General features: G+C 43.3%; 1 protein-coding gene across 3 annotated transcripts in view; it reads right to left on the bottom strand.

Annotated features, from left to right (window-relative positions):
• CHRM2 (cholinergic receptor muscarinic 2) overlaps window positions 1–18,789 on the bottom strand; it is a 192,364-nt gene that overhangs the window by 150,598 nt on the left and 22,977 nt on the right. The window lies entirely within an intron of this gene.

Here is an 18,789-nt window from a genome sequence, read left to right as displayed (position 1 = left end):
GACAGCGGTCACCAGTACAAAATTTTGAGAACCACTGAGCTAGACTCACCAATGAAAGCCTAGAACGATCGCTTCTTCAGAGATGGGGTATAGATGGAAAGCTCTGAGTTTAGCCTTCCTTCAACTTATGTTAAACATCTTGAGAGGGGGGCAGGGGGGATTTCTCCAGGCTTCCCCATTGCACAGGATGAGACATACATCCCCTGCCTCCAACACTGGGCAGCACCAGCTGTTTCAGAGGAGGGGTAAAAAACTCACTGCAGGGAGTCATGAGATAGTTTGCCCCCAAAGAAAATTCCTCCACCCCCCTGCTTAACAGACAGAGGTTGGATTTTTCCCTGAACTAGGAGAGTTCATATCCCTTCCCAAACCCTTGAAGTATGTTTGTTAACTTGGGGAAAGGAGTTAATATTTACTGTTATAACTGCATGTTCTCATTGTTCAAATAAATGTCCAATCTTTTTTGGAATCCTGCGGAAGTTTTGGCTTCAATTATATTTTGTGGCAATGAGGTCCACAGGCTAATTATGTGTAAAAGAAATTACTTGTATCAATTTCTTCTCTTTTCTTCCTTCCTGGTTCCCTTAAAGACCACTCTTATGGTATCTCTCACTTCAACTAGTAAGGGCCAGATAAAGCTGCCTCCATAGCCCACAAATGATATTGTGAACAAATATGAATGGCTCAGAGGACCTCTTCTTTTCTAGGAAGTGAACATGCTGTCCTTGGGAGCAGGGCCAGCTCTACTGTTTTCGCCGTCCCAAACAGGGAGCCAGATTGCCGCCATGGACAGCGGGGGCAGTCCGTGTGCCATTAGGACAAGCATGCGCATTTCCACAGCGACTGCAATTCGGTGGCAGCTTCTGTCTTCAGCCAGACAGCTGAATATAGAAGCTGCTGCCGAATTGCCGCCACCGCAGAAATGTGCATGCCACCCTAACGGCACATGGACAGCCCTCGCTGTCCGCAGAGGAAATTCGGCGTGCTGCTTGGGGCAAAAACACATGGACTGCCACCCCTTGCAGATTGACACCCCAAGCACCTGCTTGGAATGCTGGTGCCTGGAGCCGGCTCTGCTTGGGAGATCAGATATGTTGCTACTATTCTATGTTGGGTAATTACATTCTTCTGTCCTAGATTTCTCCTGCAGTTACAATTAGATATAGTGTTCTTCATTCCTACCCTCAGCTGATACGCAGTGTTGTGCATTCTGAAATGTTTCACTCCAGAAGTAGCTGTATTTCAGTGGTGGGTGAAGCATAAGATTGTACAGTCAATTAGTATTGTATTTTAAAATTGCATGTAGATGAAAGGTGACGTAAAAGTAAGACCATTATCATTACCAGCCCAGAACTTATATTAAACATTCCTGATGTCTGATGTATTATTTTTTGCCTAATAGGCCTGATCTTCAAAAGCGCTGAGCACAATTCACTCCAATTAAAGTGTATGGGAGCGTGGGTGGGTTGTGGTATTTCCCAGAAGCTCTGAAAATCATGCATTTCCCTGTGGTACTCCTGTGCAGAATTCAGTTTAGTTTTTCCTAGTGATATGAGGGATTTTCAATGTGCAAGATGGGAGCTGTGTTGAAAGAGTAATTTAATCTTCACAGCCCTGACAGTAGTGGCACTTAGCATGAAAGTTACTTGTATTAAAAGTAGGTTCTGCCAAGTCTGAGGAATTTCATGTCTGTTAAAGGTAGTAAATCACAGGATAAGCCAAAAGAGAGATGAGCATGTTTTAATCTGAAACACTAGGGGTGAAATCCTGATTTCACTGAAGTCTGTGGCTAGACTCTCGCTGACTTCAGTGAGGCCAGGTTTTCACCCTAAGACAGTCAAGTACTTATGGGCTATCCAGTCTGCTTAGTCTTTTAAAGGGAAAGAGGATCTGATATCCTGCAGTGGTTCATCCTTTTTTAGTCTGAAGAAAGCTATTGTCAAGTACTTGGCATCCACAAGCTTGTGGGGTGAAATCCTGGCCTCGCTCAGTCAAAGGCAAATCTCCCATGACTTCAGTTTGTGTCAGGGTTTCCCCCCGATGGGTACTTCTGATGTAAGATTTTGTCTACAGCACAAGGCCAGCCAGAATCTATTGTACTTATCGACACTCTCTGTACTATTGAACTAATGAGTATTCACTGTTGGGTACTCTAACTGGAGGGCTTTTCACTGTTTTGAATCGCATCCTTTTTGCAGTCTGTCAAAGAATGAAATGATTTCCATAAGGGTCAGAACTTGCCTGAAAACCAGTAAGGGCCAACATTAATCTAAAACCTTAAAAGGGACAGAGAATATGATGGAATTACTCATTTCAAGGCTGATGCTAGTATTACCCAATAATGTCACCATGCAAACTCCATGTTGCAAAATAACCTGCTCAGTCAAATACTTAAAATCAAAACTGAAAACAAAAGAAATTTCCCCCTTCTTGTTATAAGCAACTTATAAGCCATACAACTATTTGCTCACCTCAGGAAAGAAATCAGAGAAAAAGCCAGAGATGAGATTAACTGATTAGTACTGGAATGATTGGCTAAGGACATCAACATGTCTAATAATTGCTTATCACATAATTGCAAAATAATTGCATATAGCTATGCAATAGATATTGTAAAAAGCAACCAAAGGTTTCCTCTGTCTGGAGCAATATTTTTAGATGGTACTAGGTTGATAGTCTCCTACAAGGGAGCTCTGAGACTTCATCAACCGGGGCAGTTCGATTATAAAGAGGAGACTACCTGACCATAGCTGGGATACAGTCTTGCCCTAGATCCAGATTTCATCATTTCTTTTGTGAGCTTATATAAGACCCCCTTTTGAAAAGGGCATGCACCAACAAACCAATATGTAGTAAAAATAGATCATCTGGTGAGGAGGTCGTTCTTGATAACTCCCGCCTGTGACAAGTCCGTGCTCTGACAATTACGGCATATTTAGTGCTGAACATGGGTGGGAGGAGCATGTGGCCAGGACATTTTCAAAAGAAAAGGCATGTCATAAACAGATAAGTAAGAATTAATAGAACAGAAGTACTTCATATCTCTTTTGCCTGTAAAGGGTTAACAAGTTCAGTGAGCCGGGCTGTCACCTGACCAGAGGACCAATCAGGGGACAGGATACTTTCAAATCTTGAGGGAGGGAAGGTTTTGTATGTACTGTTAGTGTTTGGTGGTTGTTCTCTCTGGGTTCTGAGAGTGACCAGATGTGCAACCAGATTTCTCTCCGATCTCTCTGATACAGGTTCTTATAGATTCAAAATAGTAAGTACTAGGTGATAAGGCGAGTTAGGCTTATGTTTGTTTTATTTATTTGCAAATGTGTATTTGGCTGGGAGGAGTTCAAATTTGTATTTTGATGAAAGGATTTTAATTTGTACTTGTATACTTAGGCTGGGAGGGTGTTCCCAGTGTCTATAGCTGAAAGACCCTGTAACATATTCCATCTTAAATTTACAAAGATAATTTTTACTGTTTTTTCTTTCTTTAATTAAAAGCTTTTCTTGTTTAAGAACCTGATTGTTTTTTTTATTCTGGTGAGACCCCAGGGGACTGGGTCTGGATTCACCAGGGAATTGGTGGGGAGAAAGGACGGAAGGGGGAGAGAAAGGTTAATTTTCTCTCTGTGTTGGGATTACTTTCTCTCTCAGGGAGAGTCTTGGAGGGGGAAAGAGAAGGAGGGGGGAAGGTGGATTTTCCTCTCTGTTTTAAGATTCAAGGAGTTTGAATCACAGTGATCTTTCAGGGTAACCCAGGGAGGGGAAGCCTGGGAGAGGCAACAGTGTGGGAAAGGGTTTACTTTCCTTGTGTTAAGATCCAGAGGGTCTGGGTCTTGGGGGTCCCCGGGCAAGGTTTTGGGGGGATCAGAGTGTACCAGGCACTGGAATTCCTGGTTGGTGGCAGCGCTACAAATACTAAGCTGATAATTGAGCTTAGAAGAATTCATGCTGGTACCCCATCTTTTGGATGCTAAGGTTCAGAGTGGGGAATTATACCATGACAAGGCGTAATATATTAGATGTGCAGCTCTGCTGTCTCAACCTGCTCCTTAATAAAATAAAATAATACCTAGCTCTTATATGGCACTTTTCATTTGTAAGCCACCTGTGGAGGCCTGGCTCACATATGTCACACTCAGTCCTGTGATTCTCCTCAGATGTCAGGCCCAGGAGTTAAGAACATGCCCAGTTCTGCAGTGGCATGGTGCCTTGCTGGATAAATTTGTTTGAACGCTCATAATTATTTCTGTAAAGCTACTAGGTGCAATTCCTGACAGATGGTAGAGCGAGGAAGAACGCCTGCAAAGTAGGGAAAACCTCAAGCAAAATCAGTAAAGCAAACGTGAAGATGGCAAGAAAGTGAGGGGATAATACCCTATCCAATAGAGGCACAGACATTTACTGTGACACATGTAACATTACTGTTAGTTAAAAGTGGATGTGTAGAATGGCAAAATCCTTTATCCATTAATTATATCATAAGTGACAGCAACAGAACTAGGAGGCAAAGATAAAATTTACATAAAGAGACAAATTGCATTAAAAGAAATGCTCTAGCCATGTATTTACATTTTGGATATTGCAATGCAATACTGACTGGATATTGATTGCATTTCTGTTTTTTAATCTACTTTGTAATGACCTTCCCTAAAAACTTGAGGGAAAGATCAACAGCCAGATGGATAGAGAATAAACATACTGTGACAGACCCAGACCAGTGAGGTACAGGTGTCTAGTAGAAGGCAAATAAACTGGCCACTGGATGAATAGTTTTCTGTTCCCTGAATGACCAGAGCAGGGGCTGCGCTAGAGCAATCAGGAACCTGCTACAACCAATTAAGACAGGCAAGCTAATTAAGACACCTGGAGCCAATTCAGAACATACTAGAATCAATTATGGCAGACAGACTAATCAGGACACCTGGTTTAAAGGACCTCCCATCAGTTAGTGGAGAGTGTGCAAGGAGTGATTTAGATGTTGGCATAGAAAGTACACTTATTAAGTTTGCGGACGATACCAAACTGGGAGGGATTGCAACTGCTCTGGAGGACAGGGTCAAAATTCAAAATGATCTGGACAAATTGGAGAAATGGTCTGAGGTAAACAGGATGAAGTTCAATAAAGATAAATGCAAAGTGCTCCACCTAGGAAGGAACAATCAGTTTCACACATACAGAATGGGAAGAGACTGTCTAGAAAGGAGTATGGCAGAAAGAGATCTAGGGGTCATAGTGGACCACAAGCTTAATATGAGTCAACAGTGTGATACTGTTGCAAAAAAAGCAAACATGATTCTGGGATGCATTAACAGGTGTGTTGTAAACAAGACACGAGAAGTCATTCTTCTGCTTTACTCTGCGCTGGTTAGGCCTCAACTGGAGTATTGTGTCCAGTTCTGGGCACCGCATTTCAAGAAAGATGTGGAGAAATTGGAGAGGGTCCAGAGAAGAGCAACAAGAATGATTAAAGGTCTTGAGAACATGACCTATGAAGGAAGGCTGAAGGAATTGGGTTTGTTTAGTTTGGAAAAGAGAAGACTGAGAGGGGACATGATAGCAGTTTTCAGGTATCTAAAAGGGTGTCATCAGGAGGAGGGAGAAAACTTATTCACCTTAGCCTCCAATGATAGAACAAGAAGCAATGGGCTTAAACTGCAGCAAGGGAGATTTAGGTTGGACATTAGGAAAAAGTTCCTAACTGTCAGGGTAGTTAAACACTGGAATAGATTGCCTAGGGAAGTTGTGGAATCTCCATCTCTGGAGATATTTAAGAGTATGTTAGATAAATGTCTATTAGGGATGGTCTAGACAGTATTTGGTCCTGCCATGAGGGCAGGGGACTGGACTCGATGACCTCTCGAGGTCCCTTCCAGTCCTAGAGTTCTAGAGTGAGAAGGTGTGCTGCTGGAGGACTGAGGAGTACAAGTGTGATCAGGCTTCAGGGGGAAGAGCCTGTGGTGAGAATAAAGAAGGTGATGGGGGGAGGCCATGGGGTAGTAGCCCATGGAGTTGTAACTGTCATGCAGCTGATACAAAAAACACTATAGACAGCTGCAATCCATAGGGCCTTGGGCTGGAACCTGGTGTAGAGGGCGGGCCCGGGTTCCCCCATCTCCTGATCGGACACAGGAGGAACTGACCTGGTCTGTGAGCAACACCAGAAGGACAGGTCTAATTTGGAAAGGGATCTGGCCTGTCCCCGACCCACTAGTGGTACACAGAGACTGTGGGGATTGTACTCTGTGTCCCCCATGCTGGCCATGATAAGGTTAGCTGAGTGAACAACAGGTTTGAGCCTCTAGCAGAAGTGGCCAAATTGAGTACTGCCGTGAACCTCTGAGGCGAGCAAATCCACCAAAAAGCACAGGACCTATCAAGGCAGAAGAGGAACTTTGTCACAAGACATTAAAAAGAGTGTCTAGGGTTATTTATGAAATTACATGAAATGTTGCTCGACAGAAGCAAAAGGAACTAAGAAACAAAAACTAACAGCAGGAGCAATTTATTTCTATTTGTTTTAGCCCTCAGAAAATAGTGGTTCTCCTCAAACATTATTAAGCTGACTTTTCCCCCCCTAATTAAGCAAACAGAAATTCTGGTTTCTTTTTGGTTACTTCAAGCTCACTCAGGACATGGGTGTTTTGAGCTAAGTTTTTACTCCATGGCATTGTATATCACATGGTCACTGCCAACAGTGTTCAATAATGTGGGACGTATTATGACATTCTGTGGGAGATCACTGAGTATCTTGGAATGGAATTAAACTTGCTGTGCAACAACATAATACCAAAAGCAGTGTTTCAATGTGTCTGTCATTGTAATACCAGATCCTACAAGTACCACATTGCAGAGATTTAGACTGTACAATGAGAGACTTAGCACTAGGTCAGAAAGCAAGTAAGGCCTGGATAGCAAAACAAACAAAGGTCTGGTCTACACTGGGGTGTAGGTGTGTGGGGGAAAACAGATCTAAGTTAATCAATTTCAGTTACGTGAATAACGTAGCTGAAGTCGATGTACTTAGATCTACTCACTGCAGTGTCTTCACTGCAGGGAGTCGACTGCTGACACTCCCCCATTGACTCTGCCTGCACCTCTCGCAGTGGTGGAGTATAGAAGTTGAGAGGAGAGTGCTCAGAGGTCAATTTATCGCGTCTAGTCTATACGCGATAAATCGACCCCTGCTGGATCGATTGCTGCCTGCCAAGCCAGTGGGCAATATAGACATACCCAAAGTAACAGCCTAGGTTAGCAGGCTCTTCAAAGAAAGGGGCTAGCTACCTAGTGATCCAAACAGCTGCTGAATCACTATTCACTCTCTGGAATATGATAATCAAGAACATGATATGTCACACAGTAATTCCACATAGCATGCAACATGCAATATCATATCATATTACAAAAAGGAATTCTACTGAGTGATGGTCTACCCTATTTATCTGTTTGGGTGCTTGTATGGCCCTCTGCACCACAATTAACTTTTGAATTATTTTAATTCCCCAGTCAATGGAGTGAATGATCTAGTGACTAAAGCTGGTTGGAAATTTATTTATTTTTAAATAGAAAATGCTGTTTTAATGGAAATCAAGAAGTTTTGAAAGACATCTAAAATTTTGATGAAATTTTATCTGAAAAACCTCAACACTAAATGTTTCAATAATGTCAGAGCATCTCAGTTGGACATTTTCAGAACGGATCATTTTGACTTTTTGGTTTCTAAATGACCTTTTGAAATGAAATTATCTCATATATAATAAGTTGTAAAATGTCTGATTTGGAATAAATGTTTTGATTTTATTTAAATAATATGTTTTAATCAACCCCAAATTTTTTAAATTTAATTTCACAGGTAATTTCAATTTTTTTTCATTCCATTTCAGAATGGAAAAAAATTGAAATTTTACAATTTCCCACAAACTGAAACCCCCCTTCACACCCAACTGTACTAGTGACATATTTCAGGATATCTTGGAAGACTACCTATGACCCAATTGTTTTTGGATAAAAGGATGTGTCTCTGTTGACACAAAGCATTAATAATACAGCAGAATTTCAGTTCCCACCTGCAGAGTTATGCCCTATTTTCAGAGCAGCCTTGCCTTTGAGAAGTGCCCCCCCACTGCTGCAGCCTGGCAAAGATTTCACTGTCTGCTCATGGAACCACTCCTATGGGAGATTATTGTCCATAAGCTTCCTTAGTTCCAGCAGACTGCAAACTCTGAGCCATCCAAGCCAAAAAGTTTCTCCATTCATTGGTCCAAAGCAGCTAGCCCAGGGTTTCTCTGCTAGTCACCAACATATGAAAGTAATGAATATATGCAGTTTAGAGGCAAGAGGGAATATGCCTTCATCTGACATGGAAATATACTGGACTCAAACATTTTAGAAGAAAATGAATTTTCTGCAATAACATGGTGTGTAAGAGAGAGCGCACCAGCATTTCCATGAGGGTCACTGTGACCTTTCTTGGCTGACCATGTGCTGATTAATTTAGAATACCTTTGGAAAAAGTTCCTTAGTCTTCTGCTATGGCTGCCAGGCTGTCCAGTGGAATGCAGGCGGCCACCAAGAAATCCTGATATTGCTGCAGCTTTGGACACATTCTGCGGAGTATGCACAACAGGCTTGAGAAAATGGAGGAGATGCCTAGAAATCATATCTCCTTCAGAAGCTGAATTTGTAGAGATGTTAAATCAATGGCCTTGAGCAGTGCGTGGAAGTGGGCTGAAGCCAGACTAAATGAAAGATAAATCTATGTCCACATGTTCCTGAATTAGCAGCTACAAATTTCAGCATTCCCAGGGAGGTGGCCCAAATATCAGAACCACCACTGCACATGTGCACTCTGAGCCTGAGCCAAAGCCCATTCAGATCAATGCGATATTTTCCACTGATTTAATGGGCTTTGAATCAGCATCTTTGTGCAAATTATGCCAGGAAATACTATGTGAGGAGGGTGGGTGCAGTGCCAGCGCCTCCCAAAAGCAAGAATCTGTATCAGCCAGCGTGGCTTTGCTTCAGCCATCACAGGTAGCCAGCACAGAGGGAATGTAGCAGATTGGTGAGGGGACGTAAATGGAAAGATAGGAAATGAAGGCAAATTTCAAACTTATTTTTAACTATAAAGAAACAAAAAGAAAATGAGTGAAAAAAATCAAGGGTCAGGTTTGTGGGCCTATCTCCAGCTACTTTGTGCCAGCCTGCAGCTGCTCTCTGTTATCCTGGGGGCCATTTTGGCCTTTGGCTGGCCTAGAATTGGCAGAGCAGAAAGTTGGCACAGAGCCACCTTCTGCCCCTCATTCCACTCTCTTCAGCAACATCGCATATAAACTCACCAGGGCTGGTGCAACCATTTAGGTGACCTACGCGGTTGCCTAGGGCACTGACATTTGCGGGGTGCTGTTTTCTTTGGCAGTGACCGCGGTGGCCGGATCTTCGGCCACCCCAGTCGCCGCCAGCATTTAGGCGGAGGGAGCTGGGACAGGGGAGCACGGGGAGGGCTGCCTGTGGCAAGTAAAAAGGAGGGGAGGCATGTAGGGGAACTCCTTGCCCCAGCTCACTCCTGCCCCACCTCCTTCCTGAGCATACCGTGGCCGCTTCACTTCTCTTGCCTCCCAGGCTTGTGGCACCAATCAGCTTAGGAACCGCAAGCCTGGGAGGCGGGAGAAGTGAAGCAGCTATGGCGTGCTCGGGGTTCTCGTGCTCGTGTGTGGAGCAGGGGTGAGCTGGGGCAGGCAGGTGCTTCAGGGCAGAGGGTGGGGAGCTGCTGCAAGGGGGGCACCTCAGAGCGGAGTGGGGGAGCTGCCGCGGGGGGGCGCCTTAGGGCGGAGATGCGGAGGGGGAGGGCACAAGGTGGAATTTTCGCCTAGGGTGAGAAACATCCTTGCACCGGCCCTGAAATTCACCCCAGTTGGTGATGAATTTACCAGTACCACAGCTGGTGATCCGCATTTATGGGAAACAAAACTGGGCAGCAAAATGGAGAAGAAAAGCAGGGGAAGAAAAGGGAAGAGAGAGAAGAGAGAAATATATAAAAAGTCAAAGGCTCTAGAAAAATAAAGAAGGTAAGGAAAAGCAACAAATATAAAAGCAACCAAAGAAAGATGGGCAAATAGTAACAAACTGGAACAAGATAATCTCTGGCACTGATAAAAATACAGGACAGCTTAAAACAAAACCAGAAGAGGAAACAAGATGTCGAGCTGATGAGACAGACTTCAGAACCAAACTGGACTGAAAAGGGAGAGACAGTGTCTGAACCAAACAACAGAGTGGTGTCATTGCTAATGTATTCCTCTAAGAAAATTTGTGCAGGCTGCTGGAGTCATGTGTGTTGCCATCACCAGACTCATGGATGCACTGGCAGCGTTGCTGCAGTTTCTTGATTCCTTCTTTCCATTTTAATTAGATTAGACTCAATATATTCAGGATATCAGGAAACACCTTTCCTCCCCCTCAGGATGATACATACAAAACAACAAAGAGGAGGCGTCAGTCACTCATTTTGGCTCTGAGTGAGTGGGCACAAAGACGAGATCTTGTCAGTTTTATAGAGGAATATTTCACTGGCCTGAGGCCAAGATGAAAAACAGAGCAAGTTGGATTGCTTTTGCATGGGCGTATGATTATATATTATATGTATGACCTCTCCAGGACCCTGTAATGATTTTCTTTCAGCTGCAGCCAGAGAAATAGACCTTGAGATTGAGTTATTTCTTCAGGAAGGATAGATGATGTTTTTAGACGCTTTCTTCCCTCTTGCCCCCATCTGTTCCCTCTACATTATGGGTTTGTTCTAGAGCTGGTAGAATAGTTAAACACTGCTGCTTAATTTGTAATGAAAGAGGTGCTGGGGATCAAGCAATGATTTAATTTTAAATTTTAAACTTGTGACTTTGAATGTGTGACGATATTATTGTCATTACCGAGGACAATCATGGTATGATGTTGTTACCCTTACTGCTGCGTTGCTGCTGCCTGCACAGCTGGGTAGCAGGAGAGCAGTGGCTGGGAGCCCAGAGGTGCGGGGCTAAGAACTGACAAACCTAGGAGGTGTTGAGGCTTAGGACCAGCAAGCCCCGGCACAAATAAAGCACTCAAACACAATAAAACCAAGACTCATTAATATTTTTTACAAGCAAATGGGCAGACTCCACTCAGGTCATGCTGATTCATGGTGTCATACTATTCATCATTTGCAATTATTTCAACATGTGCCAGGTATTTGCATAAATACTTGCAAGTCCCCGATTTTCCCTAATTTTAGCACAGGTAATCACTTGTCTGAAAATTCAGACCTGAACTCTATGATTTGCTATTTGTTCCTCATTATTCCCAAGTTCAAAATATTTCACTCAGTCAGGCCCCAATTCAGGACAGTACTTAAGCACATGGTTCGACTTCAGTGGGATTTACCCTGTTCTGAATAGGGATACTTTTCTGAATGAAAGCCTCACTCTAGTACAGGGGTGGGAAAACTATAGCCTGCAGGCCACATCTGGCCCACGGGACCCTCTTACCTGGCCCCCGAGCTCCTGGCCCAGGAGGCTAGACCCTGGCCCCTCCCTTGCTATCCCTCCTCCCCTGCAGCCTCAGCTCACTCGCTCTGTTGCTGGCACCAAACTCTGGGCAACAGAGCTGAGAGCTCCTGGGGCAGCACAGCTGCAGAGACCGTCCTGACCAGGTCTCTGTGCTGTGTGGTGGTGGCAGCATGGCCTGGCTCCAGCTGGGTGGCACTGCTGTAGTGCCGCCAGCCACTAGTGCTCCAGGCAGCGCAGTAAGGGGGCAGAGAGCAGAGGGAGTTGGATAGAGGGCAAGGGAGTTTGGGATGGTGGGCAGGGGTGTGGATAGGGGTCAGGGTGGTTGGGATGGTAACAGGGGGTTGAATGGGGGCAGAAGTCCCAGAGGGCAGTCAGGAAGGAGTGGGGGTTGGATGGGGCGGCAGAGGGCAGTCAAAGAACAGGGAGAAGGCATGGTAGGATGGGTCAGGGGTCCTGGGGGGGCCGTCAGGAATGAGAAGAGGGGTTGGATGAGACAGCGGGGGATCCAGGGCAGTCAGGGGACAGGGAGTGGGTGTGTGTGGATGAGGCAGGGGTCCAGAGAGGCCGTCAGGGAACGGGGGGGGGGGGTGGATGCAGCAGGAGTCCCAGGGGGCAGATAGGAGGTGGGGGCTGGGCCATGACCCCCTCCCCTAACCGGCCATCCATACCATTTAAGAAACCCAATGTGGCTCTCAGGCCAAAAAGTTTGCCCACTCCTGCTCTAGTAGTCCCAAGTAAGATACGGAAGTGGATCAACCACACAACATTAATCACAATTAGTCAAAGAAAATATGCAATGAACAGCCCCTATTGATCCAATTTATTCAGCAATTATTTATGTTTGATGAATAAATTCAAAGAAAATGAGATCAAATTGCAAGTGATTCAACAACAAAAACAAAAAAAAATGATTGCCCCAATTTACACACACAAGCTTAACTAGAACATGTGACTAGTCCCACTGAAGCCAAGGGGGATACTCATGTTTCCAAGTTAAACATGTGCTTAGATGTTCACAGAAGCAAAGCCTCAGTTTGTAATGAATAGTTCTAATCTACTTGAGGAATTCCCATACTGGCCATATCAACAGGGAAAGTTACCTACCGTATGGTAACGTGTAAGGCACTCCAAATGTAGAGTAAGGGTATGTCTACACTACCTGCTGGATCGGGGGGTAGTGATCAATCTATTGGGGATTGATTTATCGCATCTAGTGTAGATGTGATAAAATCGATCCCTGATTGTTTTGCTGTCGACTCCAAAACTCCATCGCGGCGAGAGGCGGAAGTGGAGTCGATGGGGTAGCGGCAGCGGTTGACTCGCTGCCATCCTCATGGCCAGGTAAATCGACCTAAGATACATCAACTTCAGCCACACTATTCGCATATCTTAGGTCGACACGCTCCCCCCCAAGTGTTGACCTCGCCTTATCCATTAAGAATTATTTAACTTTAATTTTATTCAGTAAAATCTCAACATTTTGACCCAAAGTCTTTTTTCGGGTTATATTTTAGTAATAACAAATACATCTCCTCCCCCAACTGCTATCTCACAAACATCATCTGTCTTTACTTCTCTTCCCTTTCCCTTCACTAACTTAGCATTGGTCTCTTCTTTCTCCATTCACCCAATCTGGCCACTGTTAATGTGAGAGCCTGTTCTTATGCAACTCCTGTCATGTGTAGTCACTGGATAGAAAGTGGGACTCTTCCTCTGCCCCAGGGAAAATTTTGATAAATATTTCAGCAGAAAATTTTGACTTTTTGCTGGGGAAAAAAAGGAAAACTTGAAAATCCCAACATCAGGGAAGGTTAGCCAAAAAGTTTTGATTTTTGAGATTTTTGGTTTTCTGAGTAAAAAAATAAATTGAAAAATTTCCAAGGAAAGCAGACACTTTCTGTGAAAATTTTCATTTAATAGAAAACCAAATTTTTCATTGGAAGAGTTTTGATGGAATTTTTTTGACAAGATAAAATAATAACCTGCCTACATCTCTGGAATTCATTTAGCGTCCATCACTTTTCAGATTAAAGCTGAAAATATATAATTTTTCCCCAGTCCAGGGTGTTTAATTTATCCCTCTCTCTGATGTTATGTATTATCTGTCATTAACTTTAAGAGTTTATCTGGAAGAAGCTAGTCATGCTGCTGTACTTTATTTTAATTCTGATTTGTTATGTGCAATAGTTTAATAAAAATGTACATAATATTCAATAGCGATGGGATCACCCCACATATCACTGCCAGCGGACAAGAGCCAGAGACAGTGAAACAGTTCAAGTATTTGGGGGCAATCACTGATGAAGGATCAAAGTCAGAAATTCTGGAAAGAACTGCGCAAACAACAGCAACGGTGGCAAAGCTAAAGCCAATTTGGAGGAACTAGAACATCTCCCTGGAATCCAAACTGAAACTGCTGCAAGCACAGGTCATCTCCATTTTTTTGTATGCGTGCGAGACATGGACCCTTACGGCAGAATTTGAACGGAATATACAGGTAGTAGAGATGAGATACTTCCATAAAATCCTGGGCATCTCCTATTTTGACCATGTCACTAATGAAGAGGTCCACAACATCATCACCCAATGCGCTGGGTCATATGAAGACCTCCTGGCAACTGTGAAAAAGTGCAAGCTGAAGTGGTACAGCCATGTAACAAGATCATCTGGACTATCCGAGAACATCTTCCAAGGGACAGTACAGGAGAAAAGAAGAGGTAGACAGAATAAAAGATGGATTGACAACATAAAAGAGTGGATAGGAATGGACTTCATGGAGACTCAAGCATTGACACACAATTATCGAGGTGGAGACAATTGGTTGATTGCTCATCAGTGATGCTGCCCCAATGACCAGTGTGATTATGGGAGTGGTGATGATGATGAATATTCATAACAACGATTATGTATTACAGCTATTGAATTAAAATAGGGAAGAAAGAGCCACATAATTTAAAGAAGTTAATTTAGACCTGAAACTGAAATTAGAAGACCTTTGTAAGTGATGCAATAACTCCCACTCTTATAAGTGAATTAGGGAGTGGAACGAAGATGACAAAGGAACAGGAAGACAGACAGACAATAGTACATACTAGTTCCAGACTATGTCTTGAAAAACATCAAGATTTTATGAATGCTGTCCCATTTAATAAATGATGTTTGATCACGAGTGCTACTTCACTTTCCAAGTATGTGAAGAAAGCAAAACCACAACACAAATTGTTCTATGTAAAGAAGCCCAGTACAGTCCCTGGATTTTTTAACTGTAGACCAATGCATTCAAGCTAATTAATCCATTCACTGCTACATTCTATCAAGGCAAGAACATGCTGATGGAGATCAGTCGAAAAATGAGTCAATTTTCCTGAATGAGCTGTTCCAAGATAGAGTATACACAGGAATGTTTTCATCTAAAAGGCTAGCAGCGTACTCAGAGTGAGCTGGGCTGCAAAATTGTTTTAGTTAATTAGGGCGGGAGGAGGGGAGAAGTTCAGCTGGTGTAAAATCAGTTGAGCTCCATTAACTTCAGTAAGGCTACCCTGATGCACACAACTGAGAATCTGGCCCATACTCTTCATTATTAATTTGTATAGTGATTTGTTCCTGAATGCCAGGGAACCGATTAGAGATTTCAGTACACACATTACACACAATTTATTTTTAAAAGAGTAATGGCAACTTCAACTGCCTTGTCATTTGCAAGTTTCATCTATATCACTCTAAAATACAAAATGACAATTAGACCTTTACAATCTTGCCAGTGCTTGGAGATTTCTGCCAAATAATAGGAGCTAACTCCTTGACAATGTTATGTCCAATTAAGGAATCCAATTCTGCAACCTTTCCTTTAACTAGTAGGCTTTACCCATGTGAGTAATCACACTGGTGTCAATGGGCCTACCTATGTGAGTGATCGTGCAGATTCCGGCTACAAGGAAAAACTACCCACCTGAATTAGGACTAAGGGCACTGAGGTAGCATCAAAGACCATTAGCAACACAAAAAATGTAACCTGATATCATTATTTACAGAGTGCACACAGTACATGCCTCCGAACCAAAGTGCAAGTTACACGGAAAGTACTGCTAGATTTTATGACCAAATGTGATTCAAAGGAGTCTGCAGAGACTGATTGGAACTGCACACTGTAGTTACACAGCATTCATCAAGTCCAACACATGTAAGCTGTACTCACTTGACCAGTAACAGGCCCAACAGGTATTAATATAGGAGCAACAGTGTGATGGGTGCCTTACAGACAATATAAAGACAAGATGAGGCTCCTGCCCCAGAAAGATTCTCTAGCACCACATTGTTCTTCTTCTAGCCCAGATTATGGGCAGCATGTAGGGGTGGGTATTGCCTTGGGAGAACTGTGAATCAGGGAGTTACAATTCCTTCTCTGCTCCCCTTTTGCTCTGGGATTCAATGGAGGAATCAGTTGCTTTTTGAAATTATCTATTGGTTTACTGAAATTTTGGAATGTCAAAAAAAAAAAAAACCCCCACACATGTTCAAGTTTTTTGATGGTAAAAAAAAAAAATTGGGTGCAGATTTTTTTCATCATGAATTGAATTTTGAATGAAAACTTTAATTGGAAGCTCAACATTCAGATATTTTGACCAGTTCTAGGATTTGGTGACTGAATCCAAATGTGGGCCAAATAAAGGGGCACATTTCCACTAGGAATATGCTGCAGGAGCCTCTCTTCATGGTCTGAGATAGTGCCTGGCTTTAGACTTGTATGTGATTAAGTTAGTCCTGTTACAGTCACACAGCAATGTGGGCCACTGAGAGAATCTTCATCTTCCCCTTCCCATTCTCCCTTATAATTGAGACACATTTTTCAACTGAAATATCATTTTGTCCCTGCAAGTATCCGTAAGCACTGAATAGAGGAAGAGGCATGAGATGTACAAAACAGGGATAGATCACTTTTATTTCAGGCCAAGCCCTGCATCTGTTGGGAGTTGGAAAATAAAGACAGCTCGAGACAGACGATAACCTGTTTCAATGGCAAAATGGCCCCTGTAATGAAGCTGCAATCACTCTTCCGATCTTCGGCAGTATTGTTTCTTTCCTGAGGAACTGGCACTTCCAATCTATTCTAACTCTCCTGATTCAAGGCTTTGATTTATACAGGTCTGGCTATTGTATGTCCTGTCAAAGGAAGGAGTCAAGGATAAAGGGGCTCACATGTGGGGAGAGGAATTCTAAGATAGGAAGTGAGGGGTTAAGGGTCAGTCCCAAGTTGGATCAGACCTCTCAGATGCACGGTATTTAGCCTGGCTAACCTGTTTTCAGGTAGATACGTTCCTCCCTTTTAGTTCTCCTTCCATTCCAGCTTACACTGGCAAATATAAATAAAGCTCCACAAGGAAGGCAGGACATTGGAGGGGGGACAGGAGATCTGGATTCTAGTCCTGGTGCTGCCGTTTGTGACTTAACGTAAGTATCTTATTTTTCGCTGTGGTTCAGTTCCCTCTGCCCCCATCATTACTGATGGGGATACTGAAGTCCCCTATCTCATGGGCATTGAAGGAGAGTTTTTAAAAGCACTCTGACACAGTCAGAGGGAAAGCACCACAGAAGCAAAAAGATCATCCTCACTGAGCTTCCTTTAGTTCACTACCATCTAAGCTTAATCTCCTGTTCTTCTTCTAGTACATAGACTAATAGGAATTACTACACTGAAAAAAGACCATTTATCCCTCTGGTCAAATGACCTGACATGCAGAAATAGTCTGTATTTCATGCTCCAAAGGAACACAAAAATGCTTTTTTAAAAATGCCTATTTATTTCAATGACTGTCCATGGTCTATAATTCCATTGAATTAAATTAAAAGTCATGGAGTAAAATATTTCTTTTGGTCAGTTGCAGATTTGCTTTCCTGTATTTTCAGGAAGTGCGTATACTGGCTGTGTACGTGTAGGAGTGAGGCTGTTGAGAGGCAGGACGAGTGAGAAAGCCAATGAAAGAGACATTTGGCCACCCTTGCTCACCGTGAATAATACCTTGCTCTGCAAGTGGCTCTGTTGACAAGGTAAGGGGTGATGCTCAAACAGTAGAAAGGTCTCATGCCTGGCGATGCTTTGCACTTGTTACAGCTCCTGAGTCTGCAGCAAGGTGTCAGTACAGTGGTCAGATGCTGAACCCAGGGGTAGGGAGAAGGGGGGAATCAAAGAGCAGGAACAACTTCCCTGTGGGATCACCTCTATATGTGACATAGATGTAATAGTGATCCTATCTATCTATCTATAGTTCCTGCAGTGTCATCTGATCTATATCATCTTTCAGGGCTGCATTCATCCTTGGGCTGCTGGAACTGCTGTGTGCTCTCCATTCAAGGTTGGCTCAGCTCTGAGGGCTAACCTAAACTTCATCCTTACTGTAATGGCACTATGGGTCACTGGAAAGGTATAAATTGCTGGGCATAAGAACACCCCAGCAACACCCTCCATCCTTCATCCCACGCATGGGACTTCCCAGGACTGTCCCCAAGGTTTTTCACAGTATAGGGATTGTGCCTACCCTTGGGTTCCTTTGCATTAGCCTAGCTCTCTTAAGAGGCTCTGTATCCTACCTACAGCCTTCATCACTGTAGTGTATCAGCACCATGCATGAGGGCTGCTGGGAGGGAGGAGGTGCTATAGTGTTGCTGCTATTAATGTCATGGAGTATGGGTGGACAGGGCGAAGGGCAGAATAGACAAGAAATAGCAGTACCAGTTAGGAAGGATGGGCTCACAGCAATTATTTGATGTGACTAGAACAGGAGAAAAGTGAATTTAAAGTCTGTTGAATAGCCAATGAACCTGTCTCATATTCTGTCTCTCCCATCCTACTGTTTTGAAATTAGCTATGTACATAGCCAGATCTCATGCTCTCTCCTGTTCCCCTTTTCACTAGAGAAAATTTAAAATGTCTTAGCATTCTCTATGTCTGTCTGTCATGCTTCCACTCTGAGGGAAATGATAATATAGTGGTCTTTTCAGGCTCTACTCTGTTTATAAAAACTAGGTCATCCAATCAGGGAACAGAAATCAGGTCATGTGAGTTGGATGATCCTATATAGAGACTACTGTGTTCTGAGCGCTGAATACTGGATGGAGCCCTCACTACAAACAGCTTGTGAGACTCCATCAGCCCTAATTTGTTCATGAAAACTATTATTCAAGCCACCAAGAAGAGTCCCTCCCCAATTTCCTTGAGGCCTCACTACCTCCAAGGTCTCATATCCCAGTAATCATA

Source organism: Gopherus evgoodei, chromosome 1, assembly GCF_007399415.2.
Source record: "Gopherus evgoodei ecotype Sinaloan lineage chromosome 1, rGopEvg1_v1.p, whole genome shotgun sequence".
Classification (NCBI taxonomy): domain Eukaryota; kingdom Metazoa; phylum Chordata; order Testudines; family Testudinidae; genus Gopherus; species Gopherus evgoodei.
Note: the sequence above shows the minus strand (reverse complement) of the source record. Positions and strands in the feature narration are given on the sequence as shown.